Source organism: Ovis aries, chromosome 23 (assembly GCF_016772045.2).
Source record: "Ovis aries strain OAR_USU_Benz2616 breed Rambouillet chromosome 23, ARS-UI_Ramb_v3.0, whole genome shotgun sequence".
In the NCBI taxonomy this organism is placed as follows: domain Eukaryota; kingdom Metazoa; phylum Chordata; class Mammalia; order Artiodactyla; family Bovidae; genus Ovis; species Ovis aries.
This window is the reverse complement of record NC_056076.1, coordinates 51,978,469-51,997,660: the sequence shown is the minus strand read 5'-3', so window position 1 is coordinate 51,997,660 and position 19,192 is coordinate 51,978,469. Positions and strand designations below refer to the sequence as shown.

The 19,192-nt window shown below is 38.0% G+C and overlaps 1 long non-coding RNA gene across 1 annotated transcript in view; it reads right to left on the bottom strand.

The window, feature by feature from the left end:
* Positions 1-889: 889 nt before the first annotated feature.
* LOC132658481 (uncharacterized) overlaps positions 890-19,192 on the bottom strand; it is a 32,972-nt gene continuing 14,669 nt past the window's right edge. Inside the window, exons 2-3 of the long non-coding RNA XR_009598165.1 lie at positions 1,876-1,985; positions 890-1,311 (exon numbers count right to left, since the gene is read on the bottom strand). This is a non-coding gene — a long non-coding RNA (uncharacterized LOC132658481). The remainder of the gene's footprint in view (positions 1,312-1,875; positions 1,986-19,192) is intronic.

Below are 19,192 nucleotides of genomic sequence, written 5' to 3'. Positions count from 1 at the left end.
GGAATCTGAGCTGCCCAACTCTGTCTGCCACATATGCTTTGAAAAAAAAAAATCTTCAGTCATGTCTACTTTTGTGTGTATGCTTACAACTGGTGACCATATTATTTATTGTCCAATGTATGCCCTTTTGAGAGTAAAAGGAGTGGATATGAATAATTACACCAGGACAACAGGCATGTATAATCACTCATTACACATCTGTTTTCCTTTATTACTCACGAACATCTATCTTCACTCCTAGGAGACTCATCTATGCGTCCATCACCATTAATTTCCTCCATATTTACTGTGTGCTTAGTCACTCAGTCGTGTCCTGCTCTTTATGATCCCATGGACTGTAGCCCGCCAAAGCTCCTGTCTATGGGGATTCTCCAGGCAAGAATACTGGAGTGGGTTGCCATGCCCTCCTCCAGGGGATCTTCCCAACTCAGGGATCAAATCCAGATCTCCCACATTGCAGGCAGATTCTTTACCAACTGAGCCACCAGGGAAGCCCAAGAATACTGGAGTGAATAGCCTATCCCTTCGCCAAAGGATCTTCCTGACCCAGGAATCGAACCAGGATCTCCTGCATTGCAGGCGCTTCTTTACCAGCTGAGCTACCAGAGAAGCCCTTCATATTTCCTAAACACTTCCTACTTATGGAAAAGGCAAATCTGGATGTGCTTTGCAGACAGTGTTAAAGGAGAACACGGGAAACAGCCGACGTGTTAGCATGCCCCTCTTCTTGCTTCCTCTGCTTTCCGAACTTACTTACACAGCCCACCTCACTGATTCTCAACTTCGAATCTGTACACTGTGGTTCTGTGAAACAGACCACTAAAGGCCCATACAACTTGTACTATTTCTTAATTTTCTGTTTTTATTTTCATGTATGTAGGTGGGAGTGGTGATATCTTATTTCTCCTCGGTCTATGGTATAGAATCACTTGGAAAAGCAATCAGTTTCAGACTCCCAAAGTGTTGATGTGTATAATTTTAGTCCAAATTAGACTCATTTTTTCAAGACTTGCTAGCAAAGTTACAAATCTTAATCTTACTCGTTTTTGCCTAGGTGCTCAGCATACTTGTTTGTGTATAGGAGGCCAGTCCATATTTCCAACCCATTCCCATTTCGGACAACAAGGAGAGGCATAGAAAAAAGGGGCACATGCCTTTTCAGATCTGTTTTCTGAGCCAGGTGACTTCCTTTTCTCTTGGATCTAAGAACCGGGATGCCATTTTTCAGCCAGTCTTTTCAGGCCAGGAAAGGGATCAGACAAGATAGTGGTGTTCTCCAGTTCCTCTCCTGCCCTGGATCTCTGAAGCCTCCTTGGGAAGAGTGGAGAGCCTTCTCAGCAGTGCCTTCTCACCATGCACAGTCATTTCCTTGCCTATCAACTGTGCTATGAACTGCAGCAACCTCCACTTGAAAGTCCAAGTTCCAACTCTATGACTTCATCAGCTCTGTGATATTACGTACTTGTTCAATCTCCCAGAAATTCAATTTCTATTATGCAAATTCTCTTTAAGGCATTTTATGGCCATTAAATTATATAAAACTATGTGTTTGGTTAGTACTATGGTCAGATGTACCCAAGAGAAAACTATACTGCAGTACTTTAAAACACAGAGATTTGGGAATTCACCAGTGATCCAGTGGTTAAAACTCCAATGAAAGGAACCCTGGTTTGATCCCTAATCACAAGAACTAGATGCCACACACTGTGAAAAGATCAAAATTCGGCATGCCACCACAAAGATGAAAGATCCCACATGCCACAACCAAGACCCCATATAGCGAAATGCATAAATACTAAAAAATGAAACCGAAAAAACACAGATATATTTGCTTCACACGGACAACTCGGAGGGCAAGATAGTTAAGCATGTTACCTCTGATCATGGGCCCTTCTGGGTTCTTGCACTACTATCCTCGTTGTTGCCTTCTGTTGCCATGACATCAAGATGGTTCTTTTACTTCAAGCCTCGATTCATTGTTCTGGCTTAAAAAAAGGAGAAAGTCAAAATGTCACAGGGGAAAATAACAAAAGTACATGTTTGCTGAGTCTCTCTCTTTTGAAAAACCGTCTGGGAAGCCTAACCTAGCAGCTTCTACTTATATTTCATTAGCCTCATCAGGACATTTGGCCCCTTGTGGACCCAGAGCAGTTTGAGGAAAAGGATGCTTTAACCCAGCACATGGACACCTTGAGCAAAATAAGGGATTTACTAATACAGAAGAGGAGAATGGATATCCAGGATTCATCTTTCTTATTGTATAAAACACACTGTACAATGCCTGCACAGACACAGCTTATCCAAACCCATTCCATTGTGGAAAGTATAATCCTACCACTCTATTACTTTGCCAACAAAGGTCCATCTAGTCAAAGCTATGGTTTTTCCAGTAGTCATGTATGGATGTGAGAGTTGGACTATAAAGAAAGCTGAGCGCCGAAGAACTGAAGTCTTTGAAATGTAGTGTTGCAGAAGACTCTTGATAGTCCCTTGGACTGCAAGGAGATTCAACCAGTCCATCCTAAAGGAAATCAGTCCTGAATACTCAATGGATGCTAAGGCTGAAACTCTGATACTTTGGCCACCTGATGCAAAGAACTGGCTCATTGGAAAAGGCCCTGATGCTGGGAAAGATTGAAAGCAGGAGGAGAAGGGGAAGACAGAGGATGAGATGGTTGGATGGCATCATTGACTCAATGGACAGGAGTTTGAGTAAACTCTTTGGAGTTGGTGATGGACAGGGAGGCCTGGCATGCTGCAGTCCATGGGGCCACAGAGAGCCAGACATAACTGAGCACCTGAGCTGAACTGAAACACTCCATCCTTGAACTTCTCTTGTGTATATATATATATATTTTTCCACTTATAGGAATGTCCTCTCATTCTCTTTTCTCCCAAACAACATATTCATGGACTTTTCAAAGTTAAAAAACATCATGAATCATGTGGCCCCACTTTCATAAGAAGTCTGAGACCCAGCTTGTACATCATAACTGGTTCCTGCTGACCTTTCTAAATCCAGTACAGTACACACTGTTGCAACTATTACTTGCTGGCCAACTCATCCTCCAAATATAATTTCTCCTTCTGAATGCTGTACTTAAAAGTGATCCTTTCTCATCTATTACAGACTCAAAATATTAATTTAAAAATCATATTGTTATTCTTTAACCCTGTGGGCAGCCACAGTGACAACAGTACCTCTCCAAAGCAACTCTTGCTTCAAACATCCAGCCCTACCCTACCAAGCAGGTGGCCTTGGCCAGCAATGACAACCCTACAAATGGTCTCCCGCTCTGGGTGAGGGTTGCACTATCCACTAGTCTGCCTGCAAGAGTTGCAACCAAGCCTCACAGCCAGCTGGTCTGAGGGTCAACCTCACTCACCACTGCAACCCCAGCCATGATGGGCCATCTGCACAGATGGCCCATCATGGCCCATCTGCCCATCACGCAGATGGAACGCCTGGCTCCCACTCACTGGAACGCCTGGCTCAGGTGACCAAGGGGATTGTGCCACTGGGCCCTAGAGGACATCTTCATCATAAGACCACTCTCTCAAGACTGAGACACGGGTGATATACTGAATACACAGAAAAAAGAAAAAAAAAATAACACAGTGAGTGAGGCAAAATGAGGAGACAAAGGAATACCTTTCAAAGAAGAGAACAGACAAAACCTCAGAAAAGAACTAAACAAACATAAGCAATTTAGAAGATGAAATGTTCAAGGTGAGAGTCATAAAAATGTTCACTAACTTAGAAGAGCAGAAGAGCTTAGTGAGAACATCACCAAAGAGAAAATATTGAGGAAAAACTGAAGCATGTAATAACTGAAATGAATCGAGAGTATGCAGAAAGACACAGAAAATGCAGAAAATGCAGAAGGGTAGACTGGCAATCTGGAGACAGTGTATTGGAAATCATCCAATCAGAACAGGGAAAAAGAAAAAAGAATTTTTAAAAATAAAGTTAAATTAAGAGACCTCTAGGGCAACATTAAGCACACTAACATTCACGTTATAAAGATTCCGTAAGGAGGACAGATGAAAAAAGAGAAAGAAAATCTATCTGAAGAAATAATGTCTGAAAGCCTCTTTAACCTGATGAAGGAAACATTCATCCAAGTCCAGAAAACACAGAGAATTCCAACAAAGATGAATCTGAAGAGACTAACACCAAGACACATTATAATTAAAATGTCAAAAGTTAAAGAGAGATTCCTAAGATCAGGAAGGGAAAAACAACTAGGTAAGTACAAGGGAACCCCTTTCCCCACTAGGAGAGTTGGCTGATTTTTCAGCAGAATCTTCATAGGCCAAATGGGATTGACACAATATATTCAAACCATTAAAATAAAAAACTTACAGATGGAACACTCTAGCCAGCAAGGTTTGCATTCAGAATTGAGGGTGAGATAGTTTCTCAGGTAAGTGAAAGCTATAGGAGTCAATCACCATTAAACTAGCCTTATAAGAAATGTTGAAAGGACTTCTTTCAATAGAAAATAAATGACCAGAACTAGAAACACACAAAAAGAATATAAAATCAAAAGTCTCGAGCAATAAAGGTAAGCATACAGTATAGGCAGTAGACCAAACATCTATAAAGTTAGTATGAAGGGTAAAAGACAAAAGTAGTATAAGCAATTATACATAAAGCAGTTAAATGTTACACAAAACACAGAGACAACAAGACAATAAGTATGACATCAAAAACATAAAATGTGGAGAGGGACTAAAAACGTAGTGTTCTAGAATGCACTTGAACTTCAGCAACCATCAGTTTAAAATAGACACATATACACACAGGTAGTTATATATGAACCTCAAGGCAACCATAAACAAAAACCCTATGACAGATGCAAAAGACAAAATAGAAAGAAATAAAATGTAACACTAAAGAAATTCATCAACTCACAGAGAACAAGAGAAGAAAGGAACAGACAAGAGCTCCAACAGTTAACAAATGGTAGAAAGTGTATCTGTATCAATAATTACTTTAAATGTAAATGAACTAAATGTTCTAACCAAAAGACATCGGATGGATTGAGCAATACCAGTATCATAGTCACATGAGACACAGCCTTTAATTCTGCCATTCAAATCCATAACCAGTAAAAACATCTACATTTCAGCAAAGGCTCCTCTGTCCCGCACACCAGGGCACCACAGAGATCCGCATCTCCGTACACCTGCAGGTGGATGGACCAGAATACACAGAGGAGGTGGGGCTGGGGAGACAGCAGAGGTGGTGCCCATGATATCGACCCCCTCCCCATGCTGGCTTAGCCAGCTGCCCAGAGAGCTCGGGAACAGCAGGGGAAACAGCACATCCAACCCCAGCTTCCTGGAGCAGCATCCACGGCCACAGGGTTGCAAGCAGCAGCAGCAGCAGTGGCACCCGTGCCTTCCTCCCTCCAGCTGGAGAGGCACATGGTAACTGGACAACACCAGAATTAGCAGAGGCACCTGCAACCCCAGCTTACCCCTTAACTTCACCCAACAATGGCAGTGCCTGCAACCCAGGAATCTCCAGATATAGTGGAGGTATCTGTCATTTGATGTCCCTGATAGCCTCACCGGTGGTACCAGCAACACTACCAAGGCACTAGCATTCTAGAAACATGAGCAGTGCCAGTGAGGGCCTTTGGCAGAGGCCATAAAGGGGGAAAGCACTGGTTCTTGCATAGAGCCTGAGGCAGCGCAGGTACAGCAAACTAAAACTTGTGCTATACCGCCACCTACTGAAAAACAAAAGAAATGTTCCTAATTACCAATCTGTTGAATTGTTGGAATCAAATAATAAAAGGTTTACCTAAAGAAAGGTATTCACTATTTCAAATGTGTCAGCAGAGAAACAAGTCATAAAACACCAGGAAAAACCACAGTAACACTATCACAAAAAGAAAATGAAAATTCTTTAGAAATAAAACATAGAGTCACAAAATATTGTGATCTGATTGATAGAGAATTCAAAATAGTTGCCATGAATAAACTCAACAAGCTACAAGAAGGCTCAGGAAAGCAGTTAAATGAGCTCAGAAATCAAATTAATGAACAGAAGGAAAATTTCACCAAAGAGATAGGAAGTCTAAAGAATAACCAAACAGAAATTCTGGAGCTGACGAACTCAATAAATGAGATGAAGAATGCATTAGAAAGCATTGGAAATCGAGCAGGCCATATAGAAGAAAGAATTAGTGAGCTCAAAGATAGAATTATAGAAATTATGTAGACAGAGGAGAGAGAAATAGGATATAAAAAGTGAAGAAATTCATGAGAACTATCCAACTCCAGTAGAAAGGGCAATGTGAGGATAATGGATATCTCAGGAGAAGTGAGGGCAAGGGGATCAGAGACTTTATTCAAGAATTAAGAGTTGCAGATTTCCCAAACCTGGGGAAGAAAATGCAGAGACAAGTCCATGAGGCTAAGATACACCTAATCATGTCAACAAAAAAAGACCTTCTCCAAGACACATATTACAACTGTCAAAAGTCAATAGCAAAGAATTTTAAAGGCAGCCAGAGGGGGAAAAGAGGGTAAAGTTCAAAGGAAATATCATTATGCTATCATCAGGAGATTTCTTAGCAGAAAACTTACAAGCTAGGAGTGGAACAAAATACTCAAAACATTGAAAATTGAAAACTGTCAGACAAGAATACTCTGTCCAGCAAACCTGGAAAAACAAAGGCTTTCTGAGACAATCAAAAGTTGAAGGAGTTAATCACCAATAGACTAGCCTTAAAAGAAATCCTGAAAGGAGCACTTCTACCTGAAATGAAAACACGAAAGTACACAAAACTTTGAGTCATCTAATAAGTAGACACACAGAATCAGAAAATGCAGCTCTGTATCAGAATATATTGTTAAACAGTTAAGTACAGCATAAAGGTTTAAGAGGAAAACACAGTAAAAAGTTAACAGTAGCTACTTCAAGTTTGAAATAAACTCACAACATAGAAAGGGATGATTTGCGACAACAAAAAAAAAATGTAAAAGGAGAAGAAGAGAAGGACAGAATTATTATAGGCAAATAAAGCAGGAAAAAGACCATCATTTATGAGACATTTTACAAAATCCTCATGGTAACCATAAAACATAAATCTAGAGCAGAGACATAAAACATAAAAAAGAGGAAAATGAGAAAAACACCATACAAAATCACCAATTCAAGGAAAAAAAAACAATGGAAATGTGAAGCAAACAAAAAACCAAAGATAAAATGGCAGGACTAACCTCTCATCTATCAATAAATACCCTAAATATAAATTAACTGATTTCACCAATCAAAGATAGAGAGTGATTGGTTGGATTAAACCGACCATATGCTTTCTCCAGGAGACCCAGATCTATAGACAAAAAAGGAAGTGAAGAGATGAAAAATGATACTGTAAGAACATTTCAGTCAAAAGAAAATAGATGTACCGACACTCATAGCAGATAAAACAGACTTCAAACCATAAATGGTAACAAGAGACCGACATGGATATTGCATACTGACAAAAGCATCAATTCAACAGGAAAACATAATAGTTATTAATATTATATGCAAAAACCCAGGAGTGTTAAAATATACGAAGCAACTATTAACACTCATACAGGTAGAAACCAATAGCAACACAATAATAGTAGGGGAGTTTAACGCCCTACTTACATCAGTGGCTAGATTTTCCACAGGAAGCCAACAAGAAATGCTGACTTTAATGAAAAATCAGACCTGGTGGACTTAACAGATGCATATAAAACATTCCATTCAAACATAGCAAAATAGACTTTTTTTCACATGCACGTGGGTTGTTCTCAAGGACAGACTATATACTGCCACACAAAACAATGTGCAATACATTTAAGAAGATTAAAATCTTACTAAGCATCGTTTCTAATCAGAATGGTACGAAACAAAACAAAACAAAAAAAAATGAACTTCAAAAAGGTTGGAAAAATCACAAATATGTGAAGACAGAACAACGTGCTACGGAGCTGCTGAAGCAATAAAGATATCGAAGAAGGAAATGTTTTAAAAGTTGAAGATAAGTGAAAACGAAAATATGACATACAAAAACCTATAGGATTCAGCAAAAGCAGAAAGCAAGTGCAGATCCCCAGCGTAGTTTAAGATCCACGTTTACCTTTACAGTCAGCCCATCACACCTATGGCTCCACATTCAGACTCAGCCAACTGTGGATCCTGTCATGTGCTGGTGCTCTATTAAAAAGAAAATCTGTGAATAAGTGGGCCACAAAGTTCAGACCTCTGCTGTTTGGTGGTCACTTGTACATAGCAATGAAGGCATAACTCAAGAAACAAACATAGAAAATCTCAAATAAATAATCTAAACTTATACTCGAAGTTCAGTTCAGTTCAGTTGCTCAGTAGTTTCCGACTCTTTGCGACCCCATGAATTGCAGCACGCCAGGCCTCCCTGTCCATCACCAACTCCCGGAGTTCACTCAGACTCATGTCCATCGAGTCAGTGATGCCATCCAGCCATCTCATCCTCTGTCATCCCCTTCTCCTCCTGCCCTCAATCCCTCCCAGCATCAGAGTCTTTTCCAATGAGTCAACTCTTTGCATCAGGTGGCCAAAGTACTGGAGTTTCAGCTTCCGCATCATTCCTTCCAATGAACACCCAGGACTGATCTCCTTTAGAGTGGACTGGTTGGATCTCCTTGCAGTTCAAGGGACTCTCAAGAGTCTTCTCCAACACCACAATTCAAAAGCATCAATTCTTCAGCGCTCAGCCTTCTTCACAGTCCAACTCTCACATCCATACACGACCACTGGAAAAACCATAGCCTTGACTAGACGGACCTTAGCCGGCAAAGTAATGTCTCTGCTTTTGAATATGCTATCTAGGTTGGTCATAACTTTTCTTCCAAGGAGTAAGTGTCTTTTAATTTCATGGCTGCAGTCACCATCTGCTGAACTGATACTCAAAGAAATTAGAAAATGAAGAGCAAAACCCAAAGTCAATAGAAGGAAGGAAATAAAGATCAGAGTCAAAATACATGAGACTACAAAGACAATATGAGATTAAAAAAAAAAAAAAACCCACAAAAACCTAAGAGCTTGTTTGCCAGATTCAGTATAGAGAAGTCTCAGATGAGTAGTATCAGAAATGAAATAAGAGAAGCCACAATGAATACCACAGAAATACAAAGGATTTTCAGAGAACACTATGAAGAGCTATGCATCAAACTGAACAATCTAAAAGAAATAAATTCATAGAATCACCCCACCCTTCCAAGACTGAATTATGAAGAAACAGAAAATCTGAACAGATCAGTCATTAGTAAGGAAATAGAAACATTAATCAAAAATTTCCCCAAAAGCAAGAGTCTGGGACTTCACAGGTAAGTCTGTCTTCAGACAGTCTTCACAAGTAAATTCTGTCCAACATTCAAGGAAAAGTTAATACATATCTTTCTTAATTTCCAAATTATTGAAAAGAGGGAACACTTTGTAACTCATTTTACAAGGGTAAAATACCAAGATGTAAGGGTAAGATACCAAGGCGGAACAAGGACAACACAAAAGAAGAAAGGTATAGGCCAATATCTCTCAGAAAGATAGATACAAAAATCCTCAGCAAAATATTAGCAAACTTAATTCAACAATACATTAAAAGGATCACACACCATGCTCCTGTGAGTTTTACTGCAGGGTACGTAAAAATGGTTCAACATCCACAAATAAATCAATATGACACTCTACATTAACAAATTAACTAAAATCCTACGATCATCTTAGTAGATGCAAAAAAGCCTCCAAGACTCAACATCCATTTATGAAAAGAAACTCAATATACAGTGAATGGACCTCAACATAATAATGGTCATATGCGACAAATCCATAACTCATATCATATTCAACGGTGAAAAACTAAAAGCTACCCAAGATGAGAAAGAAAGATGCTCAGTCTCACCACTTTCATTCAACATAATATTGTAATATAATATAATATTGTAACATAATAATAATCTTAGAAATCTGAACCAAGAAAATTAGGAAAAAAAACAAAGAAAAAGCATCCAAATTGGAAAGGAGAAAGTAAAATTGTCACTGTAAATGGCATAGTTTTATGTATAGAAAACACTAGAGACTCCACACACAAAAAAACTATTGGAAATAATAAATACAGTAAAGTTGTAGGATACAAAATCAACATGCAAAACTCTGCTGCCCTTCTATACACTAACAAAAAACCAGTGGAACAAGACTAAGAAAACAATCCAATTAAGAAAATACACAATTGCAATGAAAAGAATAAATTAGAGGAAAAATTTAACCAAGAAGGTGGAAGAACACTAACAAACAAGAAGTGATACAAAAACATGGAAAGACGATCCGTGTTGATGAATTGCAAAATAAACACTGTTAAAATGTCCCTATTACCTAAAGCAATTTATAGATTCAATGCATTCACTATCAAAATCTCAGTAACATTTTTCATTGATACAGAACCAAAAAATTCTAAAGCTTGCTTCAAACCAAAAAATACCCAGAGAGCCAAAGCAATCTTAGGCAAAAAGAACAAAGCTAGAGGTATCACACTCCATGATTTCAAACTATACTAAAAGGCTGTAGGTATAATCAAGCAACATGGTATTGACAGAAACACACACACATAGATCAATGAAACAGACTTTCAGATTCCATAAATAAACCCACACATATATGGATAATAAATTTAAAACAAAAAGCAAAGGGTAGAGAAAGGATAGTAACTTCAATAAACTGTGTTGGAAAAAATGGACATCTACAATCAAAATAAGGAAACTAGACCAATACTTAACACATTACAGAACTATTTACATAAAATGGAGTTAAGACTTAAATCTAAGACCTGGAACACAAAAAACTCCTAGAAGAAAACAAAGACAGCATATTCTTTGACATCAGTCTTAGCAACGGCTTTTTGGAATGCCTCCCTCAGACAAGGGAAAGAGAAGACAAAACAGATGCGACTACATCAAATTTGAAAGCTTCTGTACAGCAAAAGAAATCAACAAGGTGAACAGATAACCTACTGATCAGGAGAAGATATCTGTAAACCATATATATGGTAAGGTATAGATTTCCAATTCACATAAAGAAATCACACAATTCACTATGAAAAAAAAATAACCAATTAAGAAATGGAGACAGGACCTAAACAGACATTTTTCTAAGGAAGATACATAGATGGCCAAGAGATATACTGAAAGATGCTCAACATCATTAATCATCAGGAAAGTGCAAATCAAAACCATATTGAGAGATCATCTGTCAGAACAACTATTATGAGAAACGCAAAAATAGTAAGTGTTGGAGAATATATAGAGAAAAGGGAATCCTAGTGATGGGAATATAAATTGGTGAAATTTATATAAATTTATATAAATATGGAAAAAGTATGGAGGTTTTTTCAAGGACTTTGGGCTTAACATGTACACACTGCTATATTTAAAACAGATAATCAACAAGGACCTACTGTATAGCACAGGAAATTCTGCTCAATATTATTTAACAACGTAAATGGGAAAAGAATTTGAAAAGAATAGATCCATGTATATGTATAACTGAATCACCCTGCTGTACACCTGTAATTAATGCAACATTATTAATCACCTACACTCCAAAATAAAATAAACTTTTTAAAGAAAACCTAAAAACTAGGACAATCTAGCAAGTCTATGTTAAGGTATTTATCTGAAGAAAATGAAAACACTCACTGAGAAAAAAAGTATGCACACCTTCTGTTCATCACACCATTAGCTGCAATAGCCAAAATATGGAAGTAACCTAGGTTTCTATCAACAGGTGAATGGATAAAGAAAAAAAAAATACACACAGATACAATGAAATATTACTCAACCATAAAAAGGAATGAAATTTTGCCATTTGCCACAGTATGAATGGACCTAGAGGGTATTAAAGTCAGAAAAAGACTAATCCCACATAACTCCAATTATATATGGAATCTAAAAAACAAACAAACAAAAGAAAATGCAAACAGATTCAAAGATAGAACAACATACTGGTGGTCCCCAGAGCTGGGGTCAGGGGTGAGGATGGAGGACTGGGTGAAGGGAATTAAAAGACCCAAATTTTCCATTATAAAATAAGTCACAGGGATGTAAGGTATAGCATAGGGAATATAGCTAGTATTATAAAAACTGTATGGGGACAGGCGATTACTAGACATCAAATTTCAATGTATATAAATATCAAATCACTACATTGTAAGCCTGAAACTAACATAATACTGCATGCTGAATATATAGCAATTAAAAAGAAAGCAGTGTTAATATATTTTTGTCACAAATTTTCTATTCTGCAAATAATCATACATTAATTGGAACAGAAAAGAGAGGGCAGTAAATAGACACATTCAATACAAGCAAGACAGAACATCAAATCTGCTAAGTGTGAAATAGAGGAGAATTTACAAATCCCAGGAGAAAACGTTCATTTCCTTATCTTTTGAAATTCACCTCTGAATTATCATACATTTATATACACAAAGAGCAACTGTGCCATCAGAGGACAACATTTCTTAGTCTCCTGTAAAATCAGTTACATTGCAGTGACATACTGCTTTTCACCCTTATGAAATGCTAACTAAATGGTAAATATATAAAAAGAATTTATATTTGTATAACTAATTTTCAGTTTTCTAATCTCTCTCCTTATGCTATCTGCCTTTTGACATTTATTATCCATATTAAAATTACATTCATATTTACAAATTAGTTTGAGAAAAATGATGGACTTGCCCAAAGTTACACACAAGAAAGTGAAAAATATAGTTACACACTAGAAAGTGAAAAATTCTGATTTAAAATCTGGTTCTCTTTCTCCCACGTCTCTAATTATTGACCCACTGGTAAAAAAAATTTGCCTGGACTCAGAAATTGAAGGAGGGTTTATGCGCTGATTGAAAGAAATGTTTTTGTTTATCTTCTTTTTCCAAATTAGGAATATGATAGTATTGGGAGGAAAAGAACATTTTCAGGTTCAGTGGTTTAGCTAAAGGCTCAAGGCAATAAATTTGCAACAAGACTCAAGTTTCTAATCTGTACTCTGAAGCTGGCAGAATAGGTGAAATTCATCATGTCACTTACCTTCAATTAACTGCTTCAATTTTCTCAAGGAGCAAGCCAAGGAGACACAATCACATACTTGTGATTGATATATTGAATTCAGAGCTGATCACTCTTCTTTATAACCCTCCCTTAGGTTCACTCACCCCGCCCTAAGGAAAAGACCTTTGAGTCATCTTGACCTCATGCTGACACCTCTGTCTACAGACTAATAACCACTGGGATAAACCAAGATCTTTCAATCTACAGTGTTCTTAATTCATTTACTAAGTATTCGTTCAGTCATGCATATGGTCTCTGAATCACTCCAGGTTCTGGGACTACATGGGAAAAAAAAGGACAAAACCCTAGGCCTGGCTGTGCCTACATCCCTCTAAAAGAGAGGAGGAAAACACATGAAATCTGCCACAATCTACTGTAATAGCAGTGCATCACAAGGCAAAATGAGGAGACTCTCTCCTGTCCAGTAACCCAGAGGACAGTGAAGAGCAGGCCATCCAAAGAATGGTTCCAGAGACACCATGCGGCTGCACCAGAAGAGGAAAGGATATAGTCTAACCGCACAGTTTCACAAGATCTCTGGATAGCCTGTGAAAGTGAAAGATTCAACAAGATCTCTGGATAGCCTGTGAAAGTGAAAGATTCAACAAGATCTCTGGTTAGCCTGTGAAAGTGAAAGTTTGTCGCTCAGTCGTGTCCAACTCTTTGTGACCCCACAGATTGTAGCCCTCCAGGCTCCTCTCTCCCTCGAATTCTCCAGGCAAGAATACTGGAGTGGGTTGCCATTCCCTTCTCCAGAAGATCTTCCCAACCTAGCGATCAAATCTGGGTCTCCTGCCTAGCAGGCAGATTCTTTATCATCAGAGCTACCAGGAAAACTCTGGCAGACAGTTTAAGTAGAAACAAAAAAAAGGAAAAATCTTGGAGAATTAGGTCGTTGGATACTGGTATATTACAAATTTAGATGATCCGAGTGTACTGCATTTCTCCAGGCAAAATAAAGCCCAGATTGAGGCCACGCATCTGAAGCATGATGGATACCCTCAAATGGGTAAGGTCAAGCTACTTACGGGTTTACAGAAGTAATATGAGTATTAAGGTTGCCATAGCTGCTGGCAGTAAAGGTGATCTCGAGAAAGGAAGGCTGGCTTCAACCAAAGTTTTCAACAGCATAAACTAAGGGTCTTTCAAATGACCAGAAGTTTGTTAGATAATCAATGGTACAGCAGGGTAGCATATGTTACAGAGGAGGGAGAATTATTGCATTGGCTACAGACAAATCAGTCTCAAAGGAACTTAAATTTCAAAGTCATCCCCAGATGTCACTATATGTATGTTATGGCAGTGCAAAGTGTCTCCTCTGCAGAATACGGAAAAGAAGTGGGGTCTTTGGGAAACAGCCAGGCACACTGAATCAAAGCAGAGTGAGCAAATCTGTTTAAAACTGAATGTGGTTCCCAAAGAGAAGCCCAACATGAAGAATTGGAGGAGAAAAAGCACTGAGTAGTAGCAGAATGAATATGTGGCTAAATAATCTTGTGTCATCACCCGTGAACAGGACAAGAGGATCACGGTGCAGGGTTTCTGAGGTTCCAGGACTCATCAGGGTGAGATTCTGGATGGTGTTGCGGTCACATCAGATGGATACCGGCCTGTACTGTGGGTAAAGTTATAAGAGAGAGACTCTGAGCTTAGATTCCAGAATCTTTTATAATGAGTAATAAGCATGGAGGGAAACAGTATCTTGGTTATATGAGATAATAAGCATTCTTGCTTTTGTTTAAGAAGACTTAACCTCTATGCTCAAAGGCTGTATTAACATCCTTGAAGCAGTCTGGACCAAAGGGCAGTCCATCCTATGAACACAATATAATTTTCTATTCCTTCACAACTGATGGATACTGAGTTGCTTCTAATTTGGGACAACTATAGGTAAGATTACTACACATATTTATGTCTAGGTTTCATGTGCATGTTAGTTTGGATTTCTCTTGGCTAGGAGTGGGATTGCTGAGTGACAGAAATATATGATTAAATTTGTAAGAACCAGCAAACAGTTTTCTAGGGTGGCTGTGTCAGTTTGCATTTGGATCAGAAGGATCTGAGAGTTCCATTTATTCCACATGCCTTCTTTAGTTTTTTTCTCACCCTATTGCCCTGGCTAAAAACTATAGCAAATATGAAATAGATATGAATAGAGCAGGAACCCTTACTTTGTGGCAAGAGTTTTAACTACATTTCTATAGCAGACACAGAGTAAGTCATGGTATCAACTTTTGTAATGAGCTTTGTAACTTGTATCTTTAGGGTAATTTGACCATTTCATCTACATCATGGTTTTTATTGACCTAAAGTTATTCATAATGTCTCCTTGATATATTTATTATCTGTAGGATCTGTACTATATTCTCTCCCATTCCCGGTGTTGGTAAATAATTTCTTTTTTTTCTCCTTTGGTCTGGCTAGTGGTTTATCAGTTTAATCAATTCTTTCCATGAACAAATTTTTTATTTCATTGATTTAAAAACTCTCATTCAGTTAAAAATTGTCCTTGATTTCTGAGTATTATTTCCTTCTTTCTGCTTTCTTTACTTTATCTAGCTTCTTAAGGTGGCACCTCTAGACTTCTAGATTTTTAATAAACATAAAATATTCCTCTGCTGCTGCTGCTACAGCTAAGCTGCTTCAGTTGTGTCTGACTCTGTGCGACCCCATAGATGGCAGCCCGCCAGGCTCCCCGGTCCCTGGGATTCTCCAGGCAAGAACACTGGAGTGGGTTGCCATTTCCTTCTCCAATGCATGAAAGTGAAAAGTGAAAGTGAAGTCATTCAGTCATGTCTGACTCTTAGCGACCCCATGGACTGAAGCCTACCAGGCTCCTCTGTCCATGGGATTTTCCAGGCAAGAGTACTGGAGTGGGGGTGCCATTGCCTTCTCCAAAATATTCCTCTAAGCATTGCTTTAGCCATATTCTATAATTTCTGATATGCTGCATTTCATTTTTATCCAATTCAAGACACTATTTTGTCTATTTTGACATATGGGCTAGGAAGAAGTATAGTGTTTAATTTCCAAAGAGATGGTTCAAGTATCCTTCTGTTACTGATTTGTATTTTAACTTCATTGTAAACATAAAACATATATTTAGGATTTTATTTTTAATTGGTGAAATTTTTGTTATGGTCCAGAATGCGGTCTATCTTGGTAAATGTTCCCTCTGCATATGTAAAGAAGATACATTATTCTATTGTGTGGAGTGCATATAAATGTAATGTATCAGAGCTGTTTGACAGTGTTGCTCAAGTCTTATATACTTAATGATTTTCTATTTGTTTCATCAGCTAATAAGACAGGGTTGAAATCTACAACCATACTTATGCATTTATTATTGAGATTTTTTCATATGTATTTTGAAATATTCTGCAGCATTTTTATAGATACCTCCATATTTAGGACAGTTACATCTTTTTGATGCATTGATAACATTATCGTTATATATTTCTCCTCTTTAGATCCCAATAATATTTCTTATTCTGAAGCCAACTTTGTGTGATATTAAAAGACATTTCCATGGTGTTCAGCATTTGCAAAGTATATCTTTTTTCCTACCCTTTTACTTTTAATTGTCTTTATATTTACAGTGTATATGTGTAAGTGTGGTGTTGGTTAATAGTATAGAGTTGTCTTGCATTTCTATCTAATCTGACAATCTTCACCTTTTAATTAGGGTTTTGGCTATTTACAGTTAATTAAATTATCAATATTTGGATTTAAATTTTTGAGTTTGCTAATTGTCTCTTTTAAAGAAGGCAATGGCACCCCACTCCAGTCCTCTTGCCTGGCAAATCCCATGGATGGAGGAGCCTGGTAGGCTGCAGTCTGGGGGGTCGCTAGGAGTCAGACATGACTGAGTGACTTCACTTTCACTTTTCAGTTTCATGCATTGGAGAAGGAAATGGCAACCCACTCCAGTGTTCTTGCCTGGAGAATCCAGGGACAGGGGAGCCTGGTGGGGTGCTGTCTTTGGGGTCACACAGAGTCGGACACGACTGAAGCGACTTAGCAGCAGCAGCAGTTCTCTCTTTGTCCTATCTGCCCCTTCTTTTTCTCTTTTTCTGACTTATTTTGCATTCTAGTTTCTTTTTTTCCTTTTCTAATGATTGCACTATTGGAATTATATTAATATTTTTTTAGTGCTTATTCCAGGGTTTACAAGTTCATTTTTAACTTATCAAAGTCTAGCTTCAATTAATAATATACCACTTCAGGTATATTAAAATATTGTAACAGAACATTTTTATACTTTGTGCTACTAAATACATACATTTTACTTGGACCTCTGTTACAAATCACAACACATTGTTAGTTTTTTTTTTTTGCTCTAACTTTTAAAAAGACAAAATAAAAATATATATTTATCCTGATAGCTACCATTGTCTGTGTGTTTATTTCTTTTTTAGATTCAGATTTCCATCTTTTATCATACTCTTTCCTCTTTAAGTATCTCCTATTGAAATACTTCCTTTGGTGCAGATATTCTAGCAATGGAATCTGGATATGTTGGAGAGAAGTGGTATTTTTGATCTGTTTGAAATACATATAGCATCATCAAATTCAAGACCTTTAAAAAGATCTTAAAATCCTCTAGTTGTCAGGTATGTTGTGTTGGTGGAATTCTAGAATTTGTAAAAAAAAAAAAATGTTTGAAATGATTATGAAGTGAATGGGAATTTTAAAAATAAAGCTAATAAAGAATAATGAAATAAAACAAGTCTTTGATGGCTATTATAATTACTGGTCACTATCACTGCTTAACTATTTATAACAAATTGTTTATCACCTAACATATTTAATTTTAAATATTACAGAAGCAAAACAGTCACACATTATAGTAAACCCAAATTCTACCTCAAACTATGCTCACATTCAGTTCAGTCGTTCAGTTGTGTCCGACTCTTTGCGACCCCATGAATTGCAGCACACCAGGCCTTCCTGTCCATCATCAACTCCCGAAGTTCACTCAAACTCACGTCCATCGAGTCGGTGATGCCATCCAGCCATCTCATCCTCTGTCATCCCCTTCTCCTCCTGCCCCCAATCCCTCCCAGCATCAGAGTCTTTTCCAATGAGTCTACTCTTCTCAACAGGTGGCCGAAGTATTGGAGCTGCAGCTTCAGCATCAGTCCTTCCAATGAACACCGAGGACTGATCTCCTTTAGAATGGATTGGTTGGATCTCCTTGCAGTTCAAGGGACTCTCAAGAGTCTTCTCCAACACCACAGTTCAAAAGCATCAATTCTTTGGTGCTCCACTTTCTTCACAGTCCAACTTTCACATCCATACATGACCACAGGAAAAACCATAGCCTTGACTAGATGGACCTTTGTTGGCAAAGTAATATCTCTGCTTTTCAATATGCTATCTAGGTCGGTCATATTTCCTTCCAAGGAGTAAGCGTCTTTTAATTTCATGGCTGCAGTCACCATCTGCAGTGATTTTGGAGCCCAAAAAGATAAAATCTAACACTGTTTCCACTGTTTCCCCATCTATTTCCCATGAAGTGGTGGGACCAGATGCCATGATCTTCGTTTTCTGAATCCTGAGCTTTAAGTCAACCTTTTCACTCTCCTCTTTCACTTTCATCAAGAGGCTCTTTAGTTCCTCTTCACTTTCTGCCATAAGGGTGGTGTCACCTGCATATCTGAGGTGATTGATATTTCTCCCCACAATCTTGATTCCAGCTTGTGCTTCTTCCAGCACAGCATTTCTCAAGATGTACTCTGCATATAAGTTAAAGAAGTAGGGTGACAATATACAGCCTTGACATACTCCTTTTCCTATTTGGAACCAGTCTGTGGCTCACATTAGACTCAGTTTTTTACTAACAGTAAATTATTCTCCATTTTATTCAGTGATGAAGCTCCTCTTTCCATCAAGTAAAATGCACATACTCATTAAAATCTAGCAACACAGCTCTGAAGGATGTTTTAGAAACTTTACATGACAGGAGACTTACTATATAGTCCAACTTCTACATTTTATAGATGTACAAACAAAAGGCAGCTTAATATATCAGAATCAAGACTAAAATTTAGGCCCCGTT